This window comes from Brachycentrus maculatus, unplaced genomic scaffold (assembly GCF_059751285.1).
Source record: "Brachycentrus maculatus isolate JH-2025_06_01 unplaced genomic scaffold, ASM5975128v1 h1tg000839l, whole genome shotgun sequence".
Classification (NCBI taxonomy): domain Eukaryota; kingdom Metazoa; phylum Arthropoda; class Insecta; order Trichoptera; family Brachycentridae; genus Brachycentrus; species Brachycentrus maculatus.
Genome location: NW_028281566.1, coordinates 115,575 through 125,787, shown reverse-complemented (window position 1 = coordinate 125,787; position 10,213 = coordinate 115,575). Strand labels below are relative to the sequence as shown.

General features: G+C 31.3%; 1 protein-coding gene across 1 annotated transcript in view; it reads left to right on the top strand.

The window, feature by feature from the left end:
- Positions 1-8,795: 8,795 nt before the first annotated feature.
- Positions 8,796-10,213, top strand: part of LOC148300080 (uncharacterized) — a 76,512-nt gene continuing 75,094 nt past the window's right edge. Inside the window, exon 1 of the mRNA XM_088275298.1 lies at positions 8,796-8,921. The gene's annotated coding sequence lies outside the window, so the exon portion shown is untranslated. The remainder of the gene's footprint in view (positions 8,922-10,213) is intronic.

The window sequence follows — 10,213 nt, the reverse complement described above, 5'->3', positions numbered from 1 at the left end:
TATAAGTTGTACTTTATCCTGCCTAAACCAACCTTAAAGATTATATACTGTTCTTTAGTAGAATCCTTAATAAGATATGGAATTAAGTCTTGGGGACATTCGACGAAAACAAATTTAAAAATGGTTCAAAATCTGCAATATTCCATAATCAAAAAAATTGTACCCAGTCATATATATAATCAAAGGGACAATCCAATTTTGTTATATAAACATTTAAAATTACTGCCGGTACGTGGAATATTGTGGATGAGTATCATCGTTGAGCAACAAACTAGACAAAAATATCGAAATCTTCTAGTACACAACCATGATACACGATTTACACAAAACGAAGGTCTGATAGTCCCAAGAATCAACAATAAATATGGAAGTCGAACACTGCAATATATCGTTCCGAACATTTTTAATTTGTTGCCGACGGATGTTAGAGGTCAAAATAAAATATGGAACAAAGGCAAAATAAAGGAATGGGTAAATGACCAAGAGTTAATTTTATGAACATTGTAAAAAAGATTATATTGTTAATTTTTCTCCTTTTTTGTGTGTATATTAGGTTAAAATGGTTAAAAAACAATAAAAAAATGTATGCAAAAAGAACTCCACCGACAAGACACACAAGGTGGCTTGGTGGGTCTCTGCAAAATAACTTTTTATTTTTATTTTTAATATATGTTAAAAATTGTGATTTATAAAAAAAAAAAAATTAAAAAAAAAAATTAACTTTCTGGATCAATGTAATATATTTGTTATAACTTATTTTTCCAAAACATGTTAGCGTGTTTAGCTACCGTACTAGACGTCCGGGGCTCGATTCCCACGAGAAGGTGCAAATAAATATTAGTGCTTTTAATAATAATAATAAAACCCTTATCCGCACCCCAATGGTGCATAGGGCACCGCGTCATATAAACGCAGTGTTCTCTTGATCGTTTACACATGAAGGAAAGATGATCAGCCCTCCGCTTCAGGCACCAGTCCAGGGTAATATTGAATAAATGACTTTACACTCTAATATTTGCTTAATATGTGCTTTTACACTCTAATATTTATTTTATCATCAATATCAATATTTTATTATCACCCTAGACTGCTCTCTGAAGCGCAGGAATGATCACCCCGGCTTCGTGTAAAGATCACACTGCGTTTATATGATGCAGTGTCCTATGCACCATTGGGGTGCGGCTAAGGGTTTGGAGAAGATGAAGAAGACTTCGGAAATCTCAAATCTAATCGACAACTGTCAGGCAACATAAAAAGGCTTACTTACTACCGTAGAACGGGGCTACTTGAACTTTGATGTGTTACTTGAGCCCAGTACAAAAAAGAGATTTAAATCTGTATTTGGTCTACAATAATGAACGTATCGTGACAATAAGTGTCACCTGTCAGGGAAACAATGAATCATGTCGATACGTTCATTATTGTAGACCAAATACATATCGCTCACTCCTTTCGAGAACGTCATAAATCATAAAACTTGATTTTTCAGGAGAAAGTTTAAAAATATAGCACAATGTATTAAAAATAAATATCAAGCCATTTATTGAACTTTTTACTGTGCAGCATATATTTTTAGGTAAAACCTGAGTATTTTTTCTCCATTTGAATAATATTATGTATATTTAAAAAAATAATTAAAATATACCTTTTCTTCAAAATGCAAAAACAACATTTTCTGCCCTGTAGCGGGTAAATATTAACTTTAAAATATGCCTCTTTTGCTTAGATATAGTACATTTTCTGGGCATTCCGAAAACATGCACAACTGAAAATTGACGACTTTTGATTTATGACGTTCTTGAAAGGAGTGAGCGATATAATATTACAAATACACTAAATATTTTTTTTACTTGTCTGAAGTTGCACATCAAAGTTCAAGTAGCCCCGTTCAACGGTACTTCAACCTTCTTTTTGTCTAGTATTGAACCAAGGCCTCCCTTTTGAACTTCCACGTTTCTCCGTTTGGTTAAAAAGGCCGCTGGGTCATAAAACCTAATTTTTTTCTACGAATTTTTCATGGCGGTTGTTTTTTCGACGAAAACTCAATGAATCCATGATGCAGTGAATTGGTGAATTTGCAAATTTATGAATCAGACGTCTGTGAACCGGTTAGCGTTCGTGAACGATTCAATTAAAATTAGAATCCGGTTTCTTGATCAATGTTTGGGAACCGATTATTAAGACCCAGTTGTTCACGAACGACCCGTTTCTATTGATAACAGTTACTTGAGGGATTTATTTATTTAAAAAAATATCAAATAAACAAATAAGTAAGACAGATTTTTTGCCTAGAATTTTCATTCATGAATTACATGAAATAATAGTTACTTTTAACATAAAGAGTTAACTCAGTCATAAGTAAGAATACGTTAAAAAACTTATAAATGTAATGCCTAAGTAGGGTAATGATAAGCGGTGTTGCGAAAGCCGTAGGTAATCAGAGTCACTTGGACATCACGCTCACTCCTTTCAAGAACGTCATAAAACAAAAATCGTTAATTTTCAGTTGTGTATGTTTTCGGAATGTCCAGAAAATGTACTATATCCCAGAAAAAGAGGCATATTTTTAGCTTAATATTTACCCGCTACAGGGCAGAAAGTGTTGTTTAGGCATTTTGTAGAAAAGGTATTGTTTAATTATTTTTTTAAATAAACTAAATATTTTTCACATGGAGAAAAAACCTTCAAGTTTTACCTAAAAAGTTCTGTTGCACAGTAAAAAGTTTAATAATTGGCTTGATTTATGTATTAATTTTAAATCAAACACAGATTTTTTGAGTCTACTAAGTTGTATTTTATTAACACAAAACACATAAAAAATTATACTGTGACAATTGTTTCGCCTTGTTATGGCATTATCAAACGAATGTGAAGATCAAATGGACTACGGTCCTTATGTAGCTATACAATTCTAAGTGACAGTTTTAACATGTGCAGCAATAATTTATGGGAGACAACAGTCGCTAATGGGGGATGTAGGTATGTACCCTTATATTTGTTTTCTGGGAAAGGAAGAATTTATTGACATGGCCATATTTTAGAGATTTTAATACAATTTTGGTAATATTATTTTTAAGAATTTTTATATGTAGATGTAATTATTAGTTTATCAATAACGCATCATGCAAGCGTTTACATAGAGAGAGATGATGTACAGTAATAGTCTATTTAAATACATTTAGCAATAGTGAAGACCTAAGGTTAGTTTGTTCATTAAGTAGTGGGGGATGTAGGTATGTACCCTTATATTTATTTTCGGGGAAGGGAGAATTTATTGACATGGCAATTTTAATTTTTATTTTAAGAAAGAATTCATGTATGTAGATATAATTAATAACATATGTATATTAGAGCAATTAGAAATCAATAAATATGTAAACAATCCTAATTTTAAAATCATTAATGAACAAACCAACCTTATATCTTCACCACTGCTAAACATATTTAAATAGACTATTATTACTCTCTATGTAAACGCTTGCATGATGCGTTATTGTTAAACTAATAATTATATCTACATATGTAAATTCTTTCTAAATTCTTTCTTAAAATAAAAAATAAAAATTCCATGTCTAGTAATAATTATATCTACATAGGTTATTAATTATATCTACATATGTTATTAATTATATCTACATACATGAATTCTTTCTTAAAATAATAATAAAAATTGCCATGTCAATAAATTCTCCCTTCCCCGAAAATAAATATAAGGGTACATACCTACATCCCCCACTACTTAATGAACAAACTAACCTTAGGTCTTCACTACTGCTAAATATATTTAAATAGACTATTACTGTACACCATCTCTCTATGTAAACGCTTGCATGATGTGTTATTGATAAACTAATAATTACATCTACATATAAAAATTCTTAAAAATAATATTACCAACAATTGTATTAAAATCTCTAAAATATGGCCATGTCAATAAATTCTTCCTTTCCCAGAAAACAAATATAAGGGTACATACCTACATCCCCCACTACTTAATGAACAAACTAACCTTAGGTCTTCACTACTGCTAAATATATTTAAATAGACTATTACTGTACACCATCTCTCTCTATGTAAACGCTTGCATGATGCGTTATTGATAAACTAATAATTACATCTACATATAAAAATTCTTAAAAATAATATTACCAACAATTGTATTAAAATCTCTAAAATATGGCCATGTCAATAAATTCTTCCTTTCCCAGAAAACAAATATAAGGGTACATACCTACATCCCCCATTAGCGACTGTTGTCTCCCATAAATTATTGCTGCACATGTTAAAACAGTCACTTAGAATTGTATAGCTACATAAGGACCGTGGTCCATTTGATCTTCACATTCGTTTGATAATGCCATAACAAGGCGAAACAATTGTCACAATATAATTTTTTATGTGTTTTTTGTTAATAAAATACAACTTAGTAGACTCAAAAAATCTGTGTTTGATTTAAAATTAATACATAAATTAAAATGGAGTTCTACAAATTAAACGCCAAGTCAATAAATAAGTGGCTTGATAATTATTTTTAATACATTTCACTATATTCTTAAACTTTAAAATCAATCTCCTGAAAAATCAAGTTTTTTTATTAATGACGTTCTTGAAAGGAGTGAGCAATCAGGTAATTCAAAATAAATTCATATTGTTCTAAGAGACATCAACGCGCGTACAAGATAAAAACCTGTGTGTAAAATGGAAAAAAAGTGTGTAAAGTGACCACTAAAACCAATCTATGCCGGTAGTAAGCACCGTAAATGCCCGGACTTCCATATTCTTCTTCATCTATGTTGAGATGAGAAAAAAAATATATATATATATATATATATACAAATATATTTTTTTAATTACCTTACGTCCAAGTGACTCTGAAATCTAGCTACGGCTTATGCAACATAACTTATCATGACCCTACTCAGGCTTCAACTTTTTAAGTTTCATATCCTATGCCTACTCGTGAGTGGATTTACTCTTTATTTTTAAAGTTACTATAACTTCATGGAATTCATGAGTGAAAATTCTAGGCAAAAAAACGTCAATTCGATTACAATATATAGGACGTAATGCGATATTTTAATATTGTTTCTTGAAAAGCGCCATCTGTATAATTTGATCGAAATAATCTTACAATATTTTTTTACCTCGAATCAAATCATATCGTTTATTTGTGTTCAAACAAATGAAGTTTGATATACATTGACGCTACGCATTAGGACAGTAGTCGACAAAATCCTGTCATATGATACGATTTAAATTTCACTTGTCCATAGGGTGATTTTGATGGGTGGCAATTATTTGCACTGAAACCATATAGAAAACATGTTGGCACGCACAGCGTCCATAGGGTTATTTAAATGGACTGTAATTTGAAATACAAATACCATGCTGACACCTTGTAGGCACACACAGCGTCCATAGGGAATTAAAGTGTTAAATATTTGTAGGGAAACCATAAGGAAAACATGTTGGCACGCACAGCGTCCAGATGTGAAGAAATCATGGTATTTATCGATTAAAATTTTAATTAAATAATGCGTTAGATAATACTACAAAGTGACTGCCTAATCAATTAATGTGTGTGTGTGTATGCATATATTTCGTTCGAACCTTACCGCACCCCAATGGTGCATAGGGCACTGTATCATATGAACGCAGTGTTATCTTGATTGTTAACACACGAAGGAAAGGTGAGCAGCCCTCCGCTTCGATTCCAGTCCAGGGCAATGTTGAATAAATATTAAATTGAAAAAATCACTTATATTTATTAGACCCCCCTCTGGGAATCGAAACCGGGACCTCCAGAACGGTAGCCGAGCGTGCTGACCATTACACTACGGAGGCGGACGGATATGGTGATATAACGAAATAATTCAAGGCTGTGATAAGTATTGTCGATAAAATTAAGAAAGGTGTGTTGAGATGGTTGGGTATGTAGTTCTGATGGCAAAAGAAGGACGAATGCAGTCGAAATGCGATCACTCAGTGCGGAAAAAACCATGTATGATAAATGTTCCAATGGTGATATAAGGAAATAAAAAGACAGAGTATATATATATATATATATATATATATATATATATATATATATATATATATATATATATATATATATATATATATATATATATATATATATATATATATATATATATATATATATATATATATATATATATATATATATATATATATATATATATATAGTGTATATATATAATTATATATATAATTATATATATATATATATATATATATATATATATATATATATATATATATATATATATATATATATATATAAATATATATAAATATATATATATATATATATATATATATATATATATATATATATATATATATATATATATATATATATATATAAACTTTTTTTTGGGAACGCGCTATTTACCTATTTTATACAATCTGAGGTTTAAACTATTACACTGGATTAGGAAATCTACTCTCTGTTGAAATGAAGTAGGTACCTACATAATTTTTACAAATGATTAAATTTTGGTTTGATTGGTTGTGAGATAGTGGCTCCGTTGTTTGCTTGTTGGCTTATATTGACTTGTCACATTGGCTATAATGTAATCGTACATTTGGGGCTGTTTTTCAGCCTCCCTTCCCGGTGTTGTGTACCTAGTACACATTGCTTCTAATAACCATAATATCTCTATAAATATAATAAATACAAGGCTAAGATTTTAGGTATTCCTCCATAACATATATACGCATTTATTTAAAAAATAATATCAATAATAATCAGAATTTATCGGGTACATCGGATGTATTTTGTGAATATCGGAAACAAATTCGCGTATAAATAGCGCGTGAAGAGTGCGGGAACCGCGACACTATATTCGCATCTCACTCTTGCATACTTGCACTGTGCAACGTGAGGAGCTCAAAGCTCAATGTTCTCTGGCCAGCGGCAGTAGCTTTGGGCTTCCGACAAGAGTGGACCTATGCTTGTTCCATGGGCGCTCACGGATGGTTTTTTTTTAATGTTTTCAGCAAATAAATTTAAATTATCATAATTTTTGACTTCATTCATAATTAATTAAGGGGATTAGCTATGAATGTCCGTATTTTTCCGATTTAAAATCGATATTTTTTTATTGTGTAGTGACTACCCAACACGGGACGCGCGTTTTATTTTAGCACGGGAAGAGAAAGGTTAAAGTATATTTATTTTGAGCAATAGTCCAAACTAATTTAATTTGAATGACATAAAATTGTGTCACACTACTTGACAGATCGCAATCAATTGTGGTCTAACATCAAAAAGTCCTATGTTCAATCGTTGCAAACGCATTTCACAACTGACAAAATAGCCTTTATTATACATGAGCACTGCGAATAAAATCGTTTGTCTACTGATTTTAAATATTTTTTCGTCTCGTGGAAAATTGATCCTTATTTTTAAATGCTGTAAGGCGTATTTTGGCGTGTGTTGTTTAATATTAACAATATAGTTTCCGATATATTTGAAATCGGTCATATGTGAAAGTATTAGGTAACTGCCGTGTTTCAGTTCGCGGGACGGAGTATACTCTGTCCGCTCTACGCGCGAAATAAATGTTTTTTAATTAATTTTTTGATAAAAAAAATTGAAATATTTTTTCAACAAATTTGACGTATTCTGTATTATTTATTGATTCGTGGAATGACATATTGATAATTTTTTTAAAAATTGAATACTTGAATATACCACATTAATGATTTTTATTTATATATACGACTAGTTTTGAAAACTTACAGATGTTTTCATCTTCTGGTAAAAATTAAAACTAACTTTAACTTTAACTTTACGTAAGTTTTAATTCAGAAGATGAAAACATCTGTATGTTTTCGAAACTAGTCGTATATATAAATAAAACTCATTAAACTTGTATATTCAAGTGTTTATTAAAAAAATTATATTCTGTATTTCACCCCACATTTCGCTCACTCCTTTCAACAACGTCATATATCAAAATCTATTTTTAGTTGTGCATGTTTTCGGAATGCCCAGAAAATGTACTATATCTCAGCAAAACGTATATTTTAACTTAATGATTTTACCGCCACAGGACAGAAAGTGTTGTTTTTTCCATTTGAAGAAAAGGTATCGTTTAATAATATATTGAGTATATTTAAAAATAATAATTAAACGATACCTTTTCTTCAAAATGCAAAAACAACACTTTCTGTCCTGTGGATGGTAAATATTAAGTTAAAAATATACCGCTTTTGCTGAGATATAGTACATTTTCTGGGCATTCCGAAAACATGCACAACTAAAAATTGACGATTGTTGATATATGACGATGTTGAAAGGAGTGAGCGAAATGTAAAGTTATCATTTTTTATCGATGTGTTTGTGATTATTATATTTTTCACATTTTACCTTCCCTATCCTTACTATCCTACCTGCAAACAAGCCTCTTATAGAGGCTTTGCGGGTTATTCCTTAAAAAAAAACAATTATAGGCACCATGTCAAAAGGGTTTAATGATATCGCCCACAGACGCAACATTGGGGACTACATGCACCCTGCTGTAACTAAAAAGTTCTCATTCATTGAAATTCAGATTCGTTGCCGGGGGCTTCTAGACACGCGTCAGAATAAGTACACCTGTGACAATCATTACATCCGCCCAAAAAAAAACTTATGATCTTGAGACAACAGCAGAATACCTGTTAAGGAAAAATAAAGCAAAAAATAAATAAATATCTCGTGTGTTAATTTCTCAGCGAACGTTCTAGAACTCCCACTCCCAGGCGAGAGCAGTCGGTCTTGTCTTAGTTTAACCCGCAGCACGGGCCAAGACGGTAGTGAACTGTAGCCGCTCGTCGCGCGCCATCTTGAATCGCGGAATTGTACAAATTTTCAATTTATAAAAAGTCATCCGACGTTTGAGAGTGAAACCGTAAGCTTATTTGCTATTTATAATGAAAATAAACAGTATGCCGTTGTGTTTTTACGACGAATTTTTATGTTTTGTCGTTTGAATTTGACCGTTTGTTGGAAATTTCTTGTGTGCCACGAAAAGAAATTTTCGAGTATGTTTTTGATAATCAGTGTATTTGGAAATTATTTGATTTCTACACGTTTTGAATGAAAATTTGGATTTTTAAGCCTTGTACGTCCTACCAAGTCAGTGACAGCTGTTTTTTCTTCTTGTTTCTTATTGATACACTTAGAAAATCTTTAAATATATGTAATATATACAGTCTCCAAGCAATTTATTGATACATTTCTAGTATGTTTTTGCTAATCAGTGTATTTGGAAATTTCGCTTTTCATTTCCATATTTTTAAAGGAAAATTTAGATATTTCAGCCTCGTACACGCTTCCAAGTCATTGACAGCTGTTTTTTCTTCTTCCTTAATGATACAGATAGAAAATCTTTAAATATATGTTATATATAGTCTCCAAGCAATGCATTGATACATTTCGAGTATGTTTTGCTAATCAGTGTATTTAGAAATTTCACTTTTAATTTCTTTATTTTTTAAAGGAAAATTAGTATATAAGCCTCGTAGGTGCTATCAAGTCTGTGCCGCGAGTGTTTTTGCCTAGAATTTTCACTCATGAATTACATGAAACTATAGTAACTTTAAACATAAAGAGTAAATCCACTCACAAGTAGGCATAGGCTATGAAACTTATAAAGTTGAAGCCTGAGTAGGGACATGATAAACGGTGTTGCATAAGCCGTAGCTAGATTTCAGAGTCACTTGGACGTTAGGTAATTCAAAAAAAAATTAAGTCTGTGCCGCGAAAAGAAATTTTCGAGTATGTTTTTTGTTAATCAGTGTATTTGGAAATTATTTGATTGCGACACATTTTGAATGAAATTTTGGATTTTTAAGCCTTGTACGTCCTACCAAGTCAATGACAGCCGTTTTTTTCTTCTTCTTTCTTATTGATACACATAGAAAATCTTTCGTGTCGGGTTTAGGTCCCGTGGTTAGTGTCGCGGACTCTTGAATTAGAGTTTCTCGGTTCGAACCCACTCTACCACAATATGATACCTATTTCTAATAATGAGCCGCTTAGGCTCACAGAAATAGTATGAAATTGAAATATTTGTGTAAATAATAAAAACACAAATATTTAGTATTAATAATAAATAATAAAACCCTTATCCGCACCCCAATGGTGCATAGGGCACTGCGTCATATAAACGCAGTGTTGTCTTGATCGTTTACACATGAA